Below are 16,069 nucleotides of genomic sequence, written 5' to 3' on the forward strand. Positions count from 1 at the left end.
CATCCAGACCCAACAGATATTCATCAAAAATCACATAGGATTTTAATGTCAACATGTTCCCATAGATCTGAGCATTTGGGAACTCTCTATGGCCTTAAAATGACAAATGGTTATGTATTCCTGTTGGATCACTTCTAAATAAGTAATATCCCATAACCCTTATATTAAATGTGTAAGCTTCACAGATGCTCTCTTCAAATCAACTGATTATCGATCTGTACGTGACATCACTCTAAAAGATGATCTTGGCTAGCAGCACTCATACATAAATAAATACAAGAAAAGACTTGGGGTCCACCAGTTTCAACAGCAACATTCAGAATTACTCTAATCTTTTTTAGTATGAAATTTTTGGAATTTCCAAAATTACATAATTTAATCCTGTTTTAGTTTACTTCTCCCTACTTCCTTGTTGTGGCTACTCACCTAAAAAACTAAGGTCTTAGTCAATATTACCCTTATACCTTGTAAACAAATACATTTCAATAAGAAAGCTTGAAATTCAAAACCATACCTCTTGGTTACTAATTTATCACCATTTTCCTCTTTTATCTTTTATAATCACTAGAAATAGTGATTCGAAATATTGATTATACGGGTATACTTCTATTATTGTGTTGCCCCTTGGGACATTTATGTAAAATGGACTTTCCAAAGTGGAAATATAGTCTTTTTCCTCTTCTTAATTTAATTCTTTAAATTTCTTAATTACTCTCACTATCAGAGGTAGATTTTACTCTTACCTTTGTAAAAAAATGATGATTGTAATGAAAAGATGATTGTAATGAGAGGATGATTTATAGGACTGAACAAAAACCTTACATCTATAAATACCTGAATTTAAGTGATATTTGAATTCCAAAACATAACAGAATGATCAAAAGGCAAATTTATTAAATATATTCAATATATGATTTAACAGAAAAGTTGTCCTTTTTTTAAGAAAATGTTTATCAAGAAATTATGATTAAACAGATTTCATTTAAACACTGAGTGTTGCAATGGATCTTTTACCATGTTGCCCCTGGAGTTTTAACACTTGTTGAGTCAACCGGTATTAATATAACATTAGGAGAATTTTGCCTCCTGAGAGGAAATCTAGCTAAACAAAGCGATGTTTGATGTTTCATATTATATTTATTTAACTAAAATGGCTGATTAGATGTTAAACAGAACAGAGGTTAATGATCTTTGTTATTGGTATTATAAAAATTAAGAAAGAATAAAATAGGGTTAATGATGTATCCCATTATTGTTATTATGGGGAATAAACACATGTTGTTGTCCGCTGTACTGAAAAATCGGCCCCGAGCTGTAATTAGCAAAATTATATTATTGTCTAACCTTATGCTGTAATTAATTACTCATGACTGTATTTTTCAGTGTGGATTCTATGTGTTTTAGTAGAATCTTCCCCTCTGAATGTAAAACATGGAGGAAATAAACTCATATTTGATTGCATCCAACCAATATATTAAAGCTGTTATTTATTGTGTGAATAGAAAATGGGAGACTTCATAGGATGAAAGGTGACTAGGTAGAGGATAATCTGAATTTGTTCCTCATCTTGTCTTTTCATTTTCCCTTTTGTTTTGAATATCCCTATTACAGCAAAGTGTCCACTGAGAATTAAAAAAATAATCAACTGGTGAGATATAACTATTTATTATTGGGGTTTTTTGTTATGGTTGCGTGTGCCAGTCCAGAACAAGGTCTCATTGTGCTAAGCTCTTTACAAAGAGAGAATACCAGATGCTCCCACCTCTGCAGAATTTATAATCTAAATCAACAGGGTGAATGACGAGGCAGAACATAAAACAGTAGTGTCAACAATATGATGGCAGCAAACGTTGCAATAGTTCCATAATTTCTTGCTGGAAGCAAAGAGGAAGGGGTCAGTGTAGCCTCATGGCTGCACACTTCCTTCCCCACCTCCAAATTGCTCCTGCAGCTCTGTTTGGGGACTAGAAAGGTGCAGAAATGGAGAAAAGGGTGACCGATATCGGTGTCAAGAAAAGCTGAGATAAACCACTATAGAGGAAGGACAAGTTAGAACCAAACATCTAACCATATTTGTAACCAAAGAAAAATGACCTTCTTTGGCCATTTCTACTTTCTTCTGCTGGATCTTGTCATTGGCTTGCTTCTGTACTTTTACAGAAGTAGTGGTGAGAGGGAGAAGAAGCCACATGAAAACACCTACTGTGGGCTCAGCACCCACCTCTACTGCTGGTGCTCCAATTCCTGCAGTAAATGAAGAAGAAAAAGCTCTTCCACTCTCTGCAGGTGTAGCTCCAGTTCTGTCTTTTGATAAACTGTAATCTATAGATGGAGTTCTTATGAAACTTCATTTAACATGTGGGATAGATAATCTAAAAATTATTGAACTCTTCCAAACTTTAAGAGTTTGAGGCAGGCCTCCTCTCCAATTTTTTCTGTCCTGAATATTTTTGCAGAAACTGAGCTTAGACTAACAAACAGGCCTGTATATGGTTTTAACCAGTCCCTTTAATTAGCTAGTGTTGGTTCTTTATGTTAACTAAAAATTCCAATGCTTTTTATTTTTTTTTTAACAAATGGAATATAGAGACGCTCCAGTTGCATGCTTGACAGGAGCTGGTACAGGTCAAAATAATACATCATACACATTAATCAATGCACATTGAAATTTACAGAGCTCTTAGGGTTGTATATGAAGGCAATAGTGAAGAAAGAGGTTTAAAAAAAAAATCTAGATATAGTTTTCAGAAAGTCAAGTTTTTTTTTGTTTTTCTACAATTTCATCTACACAAGGGGATTTTTTTTGGTAAGATATAATTCATGTTTCATCGTCTTTGTGAATTAGATAAAAATATTATCTATTGCTGTCAAATTCCAGTAGTTCATATAATGATGATCACAGGACTAGAGCACCTCTCCTATGAAGACAGGCTGAAAAAGTAGAGGTTGTTCAGCCTCGAGAAGAGAAGGCTCCAGGGAGACCTTACAGCAACTTCCAGTACCTGAAGGGGACCTATAATAAAATTGGAAAAGGACATTTAACACCTGCATTTAGTGATAGGACGAGAGGTAATGGCCTTAAACTGAAAAAGACTAAGTTTATATTAGAAGTTAGGAAGAAATTTGTTACTGTGAAAGTGGTGAGACACTGGAATATGTTTCCCAGAGAAGTTGTGGATGCCCCATTACTGAATTATTCTGGGCTAGGCTGGATGTAACTTTGAGCAACCTGTCCTAGGGAAAGATGTCCCTGCCCATGGCATTAAATGGAATTAAATGATCCTTAAGATCCTTTCCAGCTCAAACCATTCCGTGCTTCTATGACTGATTCTATCAGCTGAATGTTCACATATCCTTAAGAGATACATCGTAGAGCAATGAAGGAGTTAGCAGATGTTACAGTAATACCCATCTTCATCATCTGCCAGATATCTTGGGAGTCCGGGAATGTCCCTGCTGACTGGAAGCTAGCCAATTTACAAAAAAGGATTTGAGGGAAGACCTGGGAATGACATACATGTTAGCCTAACCACAGTCACTGTGAAAATTATACTGGAGATTATACTAGGTAGCATGGAAAGGCATTTAAAGAATGATGCAGTTGTCAGGCAGAGACAACATGGGTTCACAAAAGGTAACTCCTGTTTAAATAATCTGATATCCTTTTATAATAAGGTCACCTGCCTAATGGATGAAGGGTGGTGAATGTAGTTTTTCTGGATTTTAGTAAGGCTTTTGATATGGCCTCTTACACAACTGTCCCTTCTGGATAAGTTGGCCAGCTGTGGGATGAGTGGGTTTGTGGTGTGCTGGCTGAACAGTAGGGCTGAAAATGTTCTGGTGAATGGGGCTGCAAATACGTGGTGACTGGTCATCAGGGGTGTTCCTCAGGGTTCAGTTATAGGGCCCATGCTGGTCAATATAATTATCACTAATCTGGATGCAGAAGTTGAATGCACTGTTAGCAAGTTTGCTGATGACACCAAACTGAGAGGTGCTTTTGGTTCTCTTAAAGGACACGAAACACTACAGAGGGATCGACACAGATTAAATCACTGGGAATAATTAATGGGGTGAAATTTAACAAGTCCAAGTGCTGGATTCTGTATCTAACACAGAGTAATACTGGGCACAAGTATAAATGAGGAGAGGAGTGTCTGGAGGACAGCCCTGAGGACAGAGAATGAGGAGAGGGCAGTGCTGATCCCTTCTCTCTAGTATCCAGTGAGAGGATATGTGGGAATGGTTCAAAGCTGCACCAGGGGAGGTTCAGACTGGAGCTCTGGAGAGTTGGTCAAACACTGGAACATTCCTGGAAAGGCAGTTGGTCCCCTTGGCCCTTATCATGGTCTGACTTGGTCAGCCCTGAAGTGGTTAATTAGATGGGTTAGATGATTGTTTTAAGTCCCTTCCAACTGAAGGAAGACCTATTCCTATTCCTATTCCTATTCCTATTCCTATTCCTATTCCTATTCCTATTCCTATTCCTATTCTATTCTATTCTATTCTATTCTATTCTATTCTTAGAGCAGCACTTTCATTCAGTGCAGCGTAAGAAAAAATGACACCCTACAAAACATAGTCCTGCTTTTCCCTGCTGCCAATGACAGCAAAAGAATATATGAGTACGTGATTTAAATTTTATTTGCTCAACTGATAGAGGTAACAATAAATAAATAGTTAATTTAAATAATAAAGAATAAAAAACAGAGAGTGAAATAAATAACTAAATTAAAAACCCCCTTCTTTAAAAGCAACCTTCAATGGTTCTATCAGCTTTATATTTTATGTATTGTAAGACAAGACCCAGGTTTTGAAGAAATAGTATGAATTTGTTTTCAAAAAATATTTTTTTCTAAGTTTTGGACATTGCATTTTGTTTTATCAATCTAAATTTATATTAACAGCCTATTTTTTTTTAAGTTTACACTTAAAAATACTTAACTTTTTGAGCACAGTGAAGCAAAAAAGCAGAAACACATAAAATTTGTTTCATATATTTCAGGTTTTAAAATCAAGATTTATTTATATGGATTATGCAAATATTTTGTGGAACTTTCAGTGGAGGCATTTTGAGGTAAAGATAGTTTCAGAAAGACAAAATATAAAAAATAGAGGTTATTTATTTTTGATTTTTTACAAGTTTTCTAGTACTTTTATACAGAAGGAATACCAATTGAAAAGAAGAAATTATGGGGAGGAAAGACTAATACATTTTAATGAATGATTAATTTTTAAAGCATATATACTACATACTGTAAGTTCTTTTTTCCCAGAGTATGCACACATGTGTGAGCATAATCCTCTATTTTGAAGACCCGAATTTTTGCTGAATCCCTCATTTGTGATTGCTGCCAGGCAGATTAAATTCTGGTTCCATCTAATCTCTATCATAAAGGAGCATGGAGGCTGTTCAGGAAACACTGCTGCATTATCCTCTGGGTAGCATATGGATTTCTACTGCCACTTGTCATTCATCGTGAATTTGTTTTAAGAATATCTTTTAGAATTTGCTGGCACAGAGAATCCTGACCATTGGGATGTCTCTACCACATTACAGTGAAAAAAAAAAAAAAGAACATAATATGACAGAAAGTATGGATACATCTGCAAAACGAGCAAGCAGAGCTGATAAACATCTTACAACTGTTAGCTGTTCCTTTAACTATGAATTCATCTGCTGGCAACATGTCCTGTTTTGATTTGTTTTTCCTAGCATAAGGTAATGGCACACCAAATACCAGCTAAGATAGCAAGGAGCAAACTGAACTGTACCCATTTCCTTTGCTCTGCATCTGCCTCTCTGGATGGCCCTAGAAACAGGAATGGGAGTCCTGAAAAAGGAAGATGCCCTGAATCTGAATAAAGACTACACTGACTGTTTCTCAGTAATTGTTTTGATGTCAAGCCAAATGCTCAATTTGTGTTGTTTGACAATACTAGTTCACTCATTTTGATCTGTGAAAGACAATTTTCTAAACAAATATTTGAATTTATTTGATTAATGGATGTTTGCAAAATCCATATTTTGTCAACTGTCTTTCTCTGTTGCATACCATCTATTCAAGTCTGTTTTTTCCTAGGCATTTAATGACTTATTTTGTTAGCTGCCACGTATAATGTCCAGTTAGTCTCCCTTGCCTGTTTAAGAATATGGGGGGTATAATGTCCTAGGGATGATGTTAGCAAAAGAAGAGTGATTAATAAATTAACACCCACTGTGTCGCTGGAGAGGAACCACTCCAGATTTTCTGCACTTAGTTAAATTTAGTTTGTGAAAAGTAGCTTTCATGTGACTTTGTTAAGCATCTCTTGCTCTTATACAATCAGAGTTTTTAACTTCTGTTTTGTGATTTGTGTTAGAGATATAGTTTTGATAAGATTTAAGAAATTATTTGGAAAGTGTCAGATTTTTCCTTGTCTTGAATAAGCTTGTTTTACAGAAGCAGGTGTTTAGTACCTTCCAATCATTAGTCTTTTACTAATATTTTTTATTAGTTGTGTCAATAATACTGAGGAAACTCTGCACTCTGTAAAAGAGTCTGGGCACTCACATTGCTAATCTTTCATTTGCAAATCTTGACAAAAGAGAGTTGTCAATTTTATGACCTTAACGGTGACTCTGAATGAATAGATGCAACCATAAAAGCCACATCCTTTTCTTTGGAGAAACATTTATTTTACCTATACAGCAGATATTTCATTTTTCTGTTGACCAGAATGGAGCCATCGTTTGCCATGTGGATGTGTGCTGTATGAGCAGAACAGATAAAAGCAGAGAAAATTATTGAATGGACAGAAAAAGCATACATCTAGCTAGGTCTGAGGTCTTCAGAACTTCAAAATTCTCATCATGTAACCCACCAATTTAAGCTTACTCTTTCACTGACATGCTGGTAAGGTACTTAATGCTTCCATGCAGCTATTTCTGTATATTTTGGTACAGTCTGCTTTGCTTAAGCAGACATGAGATATGTCTGCTTCCTACTTCATCTGCATATTATCTGTAGCAACAGGCTCCTCAGTTCAATGAGGCATTTTGAAATTATGACAGCACAAGTTATGTCAATAAGAAAATGTCCTAATTTTTTATTTGCACTCTTATTTGTTACAGAATATTTTAAAAAATGCCTATGTGTCATGCTTCAATTCACAAAATCATCTCCTTTTGCTTTTATTTAAACCTCAGTGAAGATATTTCTTGGGTAAGGATAGTCTTAAGCATTTTTTAGGGGGTGTTTTGATTCAGAAGCCATAATGTTTTGCACCTGAAAACATGCAGAGTTATGCAAATATGTGCATTATAGACACTTTTAAAAGAAGCTGGCAGTTACAATGTAAGTTGAATTATTTTTCCTGTAAACAGACTTAGGATATTTTGTACGAAGGAACAAAACTGGAGAGAACATTTTACAAGTGAAGGAAGAGCAGTAACTCAGACTATCAAACGGAAGATATTATGTAATCATTATTTATATGATGTTTTATTTCCTTCCCTGTAGCCAGTCTGTTTTGAAAATGTTTATTTTCCTGATAATTGTTCAATTGTTCCATCATTAGAATAAAATTATTGACACAATAGGTTATTGTTTCCATAGATGTAACAAATAAGCTGAAAAGAAATTGATAACCTGAGCAGAATCGAGGATCCTCATGTTCAGCAGTACATTTTGGTTAGAATCCATATTTCTGATTCAGACACTGTATGCCAGCATGGTGGCCTGTTGAGTGGAAATGCAAAATGTCCAACTATAAGCAGCTTCCCTTGCAAAATGTAAAGGGGTTAAGGATTAAACCTTTCAAGTCAGATGTTTATTTTCCTATATGCCTGAAAGCCATAGGTCATAGGCTACTTCTTTTGTTTTCTAGTTTTCTGTTATCAGCTATGATCTTAACATCTTTAACCTTCCACCATTCACCATTAAATGCCAAATAACTTGTTTCATAAACTAATTTTTCTTTTCAATTTTTCCACTTATGTCAACATCCATGACATAGCAGCACTTTAACTTCTCCAGTGAGGTATGGTGTCAAAAAGAAAATAATTCTAGAGCCACATTCACAACAGTGAGCTTCCCAGGTCATCTAGCAGTGTGTTTTCTCTAAACAGTTTGGATTTAAATCTATTGTTAATTTTTCTGGGAAAGAGCTAGTAATTGGTATAATGCCACTTTGGCTATAATCACTCTTCTAAATCAAACAAAGAATTGTTATGTGTGTGTATTCTCTAAAAATTAAATATGTTAATTCTTTGTGTGCACTCCAAATTTGTTACCCTATAGATAGTGTAATGCACAGGCATATGGAAAAAATGGGGAGGAGGTAAAAAAAAACCTGTCCTCTTTGGCAGCTGAGAAAACTGGAAGCAATGAAGGGAAGTGCTGGCTTAAGGAGCATGGATATCAATTTCCAAAGCATTTCTGCTTTAACATATCATTATGTTATTATGCAATTTTTGTCTTTAACATCCCATACCAAGAGAAGATAAAGAATATCAGTCTAAAGCTTTGGAGTGAGGGAATTATTCTTTAAGAAGCATAAAAAGACTGATTCTGAAGTTGGGTATACATTGCCTGCACAGTAAGAGAGACTTGTAGTGTATTTATTTAGTTCAGATTCAACAGGCTCACAAGCATGCAGGTGTGAAGGGTGGTCCCCAGTTTCCAAGTTAAACATCTGGTGTCATCTGAGGTGTTCTGAGATACCTGGCATATTCATGTGCACACAGAACATGTGCTGTAAGATGTATGGAAATATTGGTTACTTCTGGAGTGGTGGCTGGAGGCAAGGCTGATACCACAGAGGATCTAAAATGGTAGAGATCTACTCAACAGCTACATCCACATGCCTTTGTTGAGGCAGCAGACTCCTTTATGTATTTCCTTCTTGCTTATTTTATCCAAACCTGGTTACAAAGGTTGTGCAACACTGTAACTGAAAAAAAAAACCAAAACATATTTCTGCATTATAAATTCAATCTCTAATGAAGTGCTTTTTATTGTTTTTCAGATCCATTTATTTTGCTATATTTCTTGGTACCTGTGCACCTTTCAGGAAATCTAAGTGAGCCAGTACTACTGAGAAACAACAAATCATAGCACAGAGACAGGACTGAGCCATGGCAAACCACCCAAATCTAGGTACTTGCTCTAACTTTCAGTTTGAAGTCCAAGTTTGAAGGAGAAGATGTCCTGTTTTCCTGTGTTTACGTGCAGGGAAGGCTAATCTTGTGTTGAGACATGAACAAAAATAGCAGAACTCTTGTCCCCTGTTCCTCCCTTAGTTCTGCAATAACATGTGCATTGTTCACTTTATAGTGCATTGTCACAATTCTCTCCTGGCTTCTGCATCTTGCTAGAAAGATATTCCCACAGGAAATTGGAGAAATCCTGCAACATTACCCTAAGAATGATAGGTGTGCTGTGGTGAGGGCTCAGAAGATAGAGATTAATGAGAAGGAAGCAAAATGTCAGCAAATCTCTGCCAGAACATCTATGCTATCTACAGGAGGAAGTGAATGATGGGGAAGAGGAATAAAATGCATTTATTTTTTGCTGTGAGAAAAGCCAGAGATGACCTTATCCTAGGTTACTAAGATGTATTTCAAAAATAAGACATCCATAACTTTCAAAAATTTGAAGTGGTTTTTCTTTTTCTGTTGATGAGGAAAATAATAAAACTTTTGAAGAGGCCTAATGTGGCAAAAAATATTAGCAAAGGACATGACATCAGCAGAATTTGAAATTTATTTAGGGGAGGCAAGGAAATATAACCTGATATTGGATAAAGGATCAGGAAGATTTAGACAAAATTTGCCAATGTGTGCCACATTCTTGCCAAAATATTTACCAGAGGAACTTAGAGTACTTTATAAATATTAGTGACACTGATTCATAAGTTATATTTTGCTTATTTTACAGTGAATAAATATAGAACTATATCCTACACACATAAAAGAGATTTAAATGTAAATACTTACCTTTCCTCATCAAATAATTCACAAGCAATTCTAAAAAGGAATTTAAAAATATGTCATCTGGCAGTATCACATAATATGCTGAAAGATTATATAATTGATATGGTTTATTAAATAAGAAAATGAATGGTAATTATCTACTGTATCTACTGCATCAAGTAAATCTGAAAACTAAACCAACAAAAGTATAGATAAATGATAGCATAATAACATAATGACAATATCTTCACGGATAAACTGAAGTCTACATTTTGAGACATATCTTTTGGATCATTCTTAGTCTGGAGCTTGCCATCATTATTTCAATTCAACCAGTAATTTTGGAAACTGTTATGTATTATTGTAAGGTGTATTTTTAACCTGGGGTCGCTACAAGGTAAAGACAAGGAGTAGTACACAAGTTGACCTGGCACAGGAATTCCAGATAAAACCCCAGAAGTTGAGTCAGAGATAATCACAAGATCTGGAATCTGCAATAACAAACTGTTCATATATCTACCTGTCAGCTGCCTTCCTCTAAGGGAGGGACACAAGGTCACCGAAATGGCCACTTTCCATCCCTTGTTTTTACTGGACATACGGTGGGTAAATGGAGAATCAAATATTTACAGGAAAATACTTATGCATGAAGACTAAGTGATTTCATTTCAAATGGTTGTTAGTTAGCTTTTTTTTCCTCTTTTGCAAGTTCCCATAAAAAGTAATAAGCTAATCTAGGAAATACAGTTAGTATTTTTCTCAAGAGTATTTCCACTCTCAACAGTATTTCCAAGTTTAATTAAAGGAATACGTTCCAATTAAATAAATCAGGTATTATTTTTTTAAATAAATTGAAAGGAGAATGTGTGGAAGGAAAGACAGAATCACAAAAATCAAAGATGGATCACTGAGTTCAGTAAAGCTGTTCTGCCTGGAACAGTACAACACACATCATCAAGTGTAGGTTATGTACAAGCAATACCACTACCCTCCTAAGTATTATTCCCTTATACATTTAAAAAATGTCTCAAATCCCTAGATCCAAAAATATTTGGTTTAGGATACTCTAACATTGTTATGTCTGTGGCTATTCCAGTAATAAGAGTGGTAACATTTACTGTCTAATAACAATGGCTAAATGGATGGGTAATGTTAGGCTGTGATGTCACAATGTCAAACCCCCAGACTTTGTTATTCTCAGTTTTCTGAAATGGTTGAATGTTGAAATGGTTAGAATCAGACATCTTTATCTGTGTTGGATAATTTGAAAGAGAAAATGCATTTGTATATTCCAGGTATGTCGTGCAGCAATATTCTGTGAGCCAACGAAAGAAGAGAAATGATTGTATTGCTGTGCCTGTGCTCCCACCCCTCACACAACCTGGATATCTTTCAGCCTCATATTTATTTATCAGTGCCACAGCTGGCTTTAGGACAGTGCTATTCTCATTTTTCGGGGGAAGGGAGGGAACTGTGAGCTACCCGGGTTCACACAGGACGTCAGCGCAAGAACAGGCAATGGAGCTCTATTCTCCTGAGCCATGGCGTTGGCACTCTGACAACTGAACCCAACTTCCTTCTCTTGGAGCCTGGACAGGACACAGAAATGTATTCATTTGGCAAAGGGGGAGGGGAACCCCTGTATCCCTTCCTTATTTTGTTTTTATTTTGGAGGGGACAGTTGCAGTTCTCATGCAGGGCAAGGTTATATAAACTTGATGGTGAGTAACCACATGTTTTTCAGCATTTCCTAAAGCTTGTAAGGGGTGAATTCCAGACAGAGCACAGAATGTCACCATGCAAAAAGTCATACCAGTGCTTTTACCAAAGTATAGGTATATACTTTATAATAAATGTTAATCATAATTATGTTAATCATAATTAATTTTTGGTTCCTGTGCATCTCTATGTATTCTAATTTATCTTCATATGTGTACAGTATATCTGTAAAGGTACAAGAAGCAGCATGAGTAGCATACATTCAATAAAAAGTTTTCATCCCTTTCCCTTTATTTTTTTAACCTGGTTTTATAAAGATACATTAGAAAACATATCTAGAAGCTTTTTATAGTTGAGAGAAAGGTCCATTGTTTTGAATGACTTCATGATAATACTATTTATAAAACTGAATTTGTTTCCCTGAACTTCTGAAAAATGTGCCTTCCTGGTTAAGTTAATTTTATGTGTGTGTAATATATTGCTGTTGTACAAAAATAGAGTATGGTAGTAATATTTTATCATGCTTATCAGTGTCAGTATTTTTTCTTGCTAGTTCTGTTAAGATGTTGTCTCCATAAAAATGAAACCATAGGTTCTTTGTGGGAAAATGCATATTTATCTCATATACAAGGTTTGGATCTCTATTACTTTTGTACATTTAACACATTTTCATGATTTAAAAAATTGCATTAATTTTTTGACTTGAAGAAAGATGGAGAACACTCTAAGTGTAATTGACTTCAGGTTTCCTATGAACCTGATAACCTTGGCTTTACAGCCCAAGGTATATCTTGGTAGTCCTTTGTGTTTCTTACTTCAAACCAAATTGATTGAATGCTGATGTGTATTTTTGTGTAGTAGATTGTGCAGTGTCCGTTGTAATGAGCTGAATTTAAGTAGCAGTTGATAGTAAATGTTGAAATAGCAAAAGCGACAATGTAGAGAATTATTATTTTCTTATCAAAGTTTGTCAGTTCTATAATGAGCTTAATGCAGAGAATATTTTTCTTTTGGAAGTGCACTGTGTGTATCACAGCAGATGGTGGAACTAAGGGGCAAAACTGATACTTGCTTAATGCCTCATAGTCATCTCTGTCTTGATTTAGTTATTATACATATACAATTTCTCACAAAGAGGAAGATTTTAAAGGCAGGAAATGAAGGTAGGAAAAATTTTAAGACAACTGCGAAAGAAAAATAATTTGATAATTGGCATGTATTTTTTAATTCCACTGTGTTAATAATTATTAAGTACAGCAAATTCAATATTAAAGCCATATTTGTTGTATGTAGGAAGAAAGTGGATGGGAGAAATTCTGAACAATTGCACAGGGAAGGAAGAGGATTTTAGAAAATTTAAATAGTGGTGAGAGATGGGGAGATATAAACTGAAGGTTACTTTTAAAATCAACATTTTCTTCTTTGTGGAAAACAGAGGCAACATTTTTGCTACTTAAATTTAGCCCTGGTCATTGCAGTTACAGCTTGATCTTGCAGTTGCTATAAGCATATTGCTTGAATGAAAGAAACATCTAAGTTAGCATGAAAAACATAGTACACCAAAAGAACAACTTCCCACTGTGGAGATCATGCATTACATTCATCTTTCAATCAGAAGCTATTCATCTAAGTGGGAAACCAGCAAAACATCAACCTTCCACAGAACCTGTTGTGCATTTTCTGCAGCATTTTCATCAGTGTGTGGGATTTTTCACAGCTGCTGATAAAGGATACTGACCAGTTAAGATTGTGAGTAATTCTTGGATCTACATTGTGAGTATCCAGTGAAGCAAATGCTGTGACTTTCACACTATTCCATGTCATCCTACATGTCATAACTTTTCGTTTTGCTTCACTTCAGAAGACTGTGCTTACCTGGTGTCACCAAAATAAATGTGGCTATGTAAATATGACAGAGACATTTTCTTCACAGAGAACACTCTCAGACTTTTATAATTTGCAAGTCACTTTAAACTCTGATAAAACCCAACTTTGTTGTCATGATATCCACTTCAGTTCGTGAAACTGAAGTTAGTATCTACCCACTACTACTTAGTATCTACCCCATAAAGAATTTTTCAGTAGGGTGCTACCCAGTCCCTTTGAAAGCTCATTTTGTTCATAAATCATTAATAACAATACTGATTTAGAGAACCTGGAGGTAAATACCACCATCACCAAAGAAATCATATGAAGAAAGATATCCATCTCTTTCATACATATTACCCTTATCCTTAAATGCAAATTATTTATTTTGATTTTACTAGACCTTCTTCCTTGTGAGCCTCCATCAGAGATATTTGAGGACTTTTTTTTTTTAAGTGGAAGACAGAAAAATTATAAGGGAATGCTAATATTCAAACTGTTTCTGATCTTTCTTGGTCTTATTGCACTTATGTCCAAATACACAATACTTGCACATTGTCAAGTCAGTAGATTTGAATTATTATACTTGTGGATATAAACTAGTACCAGCAATCTAAGCACCAAGAAAGTAAAAGGGTTCATACCTACATTCATCTAACATACTGTGTTTTACTAAACCATGACTAATTAAATGGGAGGAAACAATGGATTCTTACAACTACTTTCTCTCATAACAGCACACTGTTCTGAGCCTGTACTTTCTGGTAAGTAATGTCACAGAACTGGCTGCCTCACTAAATATTAAATGTTATAATCAAGAGAAACAGAAGCATGGAAAAATAACATCACCTATCATAACCTGGAATAGTCATTAGCCTGTCAGTCATCTTTTCTTGAAGGTGAAACCTGGTGGTCCTTACCATGTTGCACTCTGTAGAGTGACTGTAGCAGCCTCTCCATCTCTTCAGCATCACTTCTTAAAAACTACTTCTTATTAGCATTCTGCTCCTGAACATGTCAGAAGTCATTAAATGTAGCCAAGCAAATGCATGTAGCTATCCTTTATTTCATGTATTCAGTGCACGGGTAGGTCTTTCCACGTATCAAATTTATGCAACTGCAATATGAATCAATATTATTCTTCATGCATCATCAACAGCAATCTCATAGGCTAGCACAGCCCATAGGTTAGAAAAAATTAAGTGATAACTTCCCTGATGAGAAGGAATCAAGGTGGATTTCTAGAATTCTGGAAGAATATTACTTTTCTAGTAGTTAAGGCTGATTTCTTTGCCATAGTGAAAACATAGAGATATGGAAGTGAGAGAACATGCTGTCATCAGTTTGGAAGGTAGTAATAAATCTATTATTAAAATTTTGTTCAGGAAGAAATTTTATCCTTTATTGTAATTACTCGTGGTTATACAATGAACCATCCCCTGTATTTATGAACACTGTGAAAAGTGGGATCAGATTTTCTGGAACTCCATTTATAATGACTTTGTTGAACTCAGGTTAATTATAAGAGGCCCATCTGAGAGAGAAGGCACACCACAGAACAAAAGTGATCCATTTTTTTTGCTCTGCTGTTTGAATTTCATCCTTTCTTCTTTCATCTGTTTTCATCTTATGGAAGCGATTATAAGTGCTAATGAGACATTTGATCTTGCTTCAGGCAGTCATTTTCTGGTTAACACAACAGAGGTATCAAGCATCTATTTTGGTGTTATAGGAAGTCAGCAGGCTGAGGTCACATATTCTTTCCTCTTATACCTATCTACTTGCAGCAATCCCTTTTCTGGTACCTGAAATACTTATTGTACTATTTTATTTTTGTCTATGTAGCTCCTATCTGAACTCCTCATCACTAATTTATTTCAGGAAAATATATAACTCTTACAAGTGTTTCCAATTTGGAAGCCAGTCATAAGTATTTGAATTTTTTTTTTCTTTTGGGACCTAATTCTTGTCAAGTTCAAAATTACAGATTTGTTGTTTAGTTCAAGCAACAAGCGGTGACTGATGAGCAGAAGTAGCATTTGAACCTGGGACCCAGTAAGTACAGTTCAATAAATTGGGGTATCATTCTAAAGAATGCAATACTGTTTGAAAACATGATTTCTTTCACGTTGACTTAATTCTTCAGAAAGCATAACCAAACCTGGCAGTTCTGAGCCATTCTTTTCAACAATCTTATTTATCCAAAGAAAGCCAGAGAATGCTTTGGGGCCTGTGTTCCTCAAGTGCTGATAATTACGTGTACAGACAGCACTGCTTCTACTACATAGTACACCTAGTGGAACTGGGATTACTGAAATTTACAGGAAGCACCCTTAGTATACCCAAGGTATGTGTACCAGATAAACCCCAAATATTTTATCCATTAGGATGAATTTTTTTTTTGAGGAAATAACCCTTGTTAAGCACCACTGCTCTTTCATTATGGTACAATCAGTTTCTCACTGCTAACTTGAATGTGGAGCTCTTCTAGCACTTACTTTCCATAAATTAAAGTTGGTGCCAATTAGC

General features: G+C 35.3%; 1 long non-coding RNA gene across 1 annotated transcript; it reads right to left on the bottom strand.

Moving 5' to 3' along the window:
- Positions 1 to 7,065: 7,065 nt before the first annotated feature.
- LOC111930338 (uncharacterized) lies at positions 7,066 to 10,559 on the bottom strand. The gene is made up of 3 exons (XR_002865123.2): positions 10,476 to 10,559; positions 9,980 to 10,009; positions 7,066 to 8,934 (listed from the first exon to the last, which is right to left on the bottom strand). It is a non-coding gene; the product is annotated as an uncharacterized LOC111930338 (long non-coding RNA).
- Positions 10,560 to 16,069: the final 5,510 nt, after the last annotated feature.

The sequence above is a fragment of the Cyanistes caeruleus genome, chromosome 6 (genome assembly GCF_971803275.1).
Source record: "Cyanistes caeruleus chromosome 6, bCyaCae1.hap1.1, whole genome shotgun sequence".
Classification (NCBI taxonomy): Eukaryota; Metazoa; Chordata; class Aves; order Passeriformes; family Paridae; genus Cyanistes; species Cyanistes caeruleus.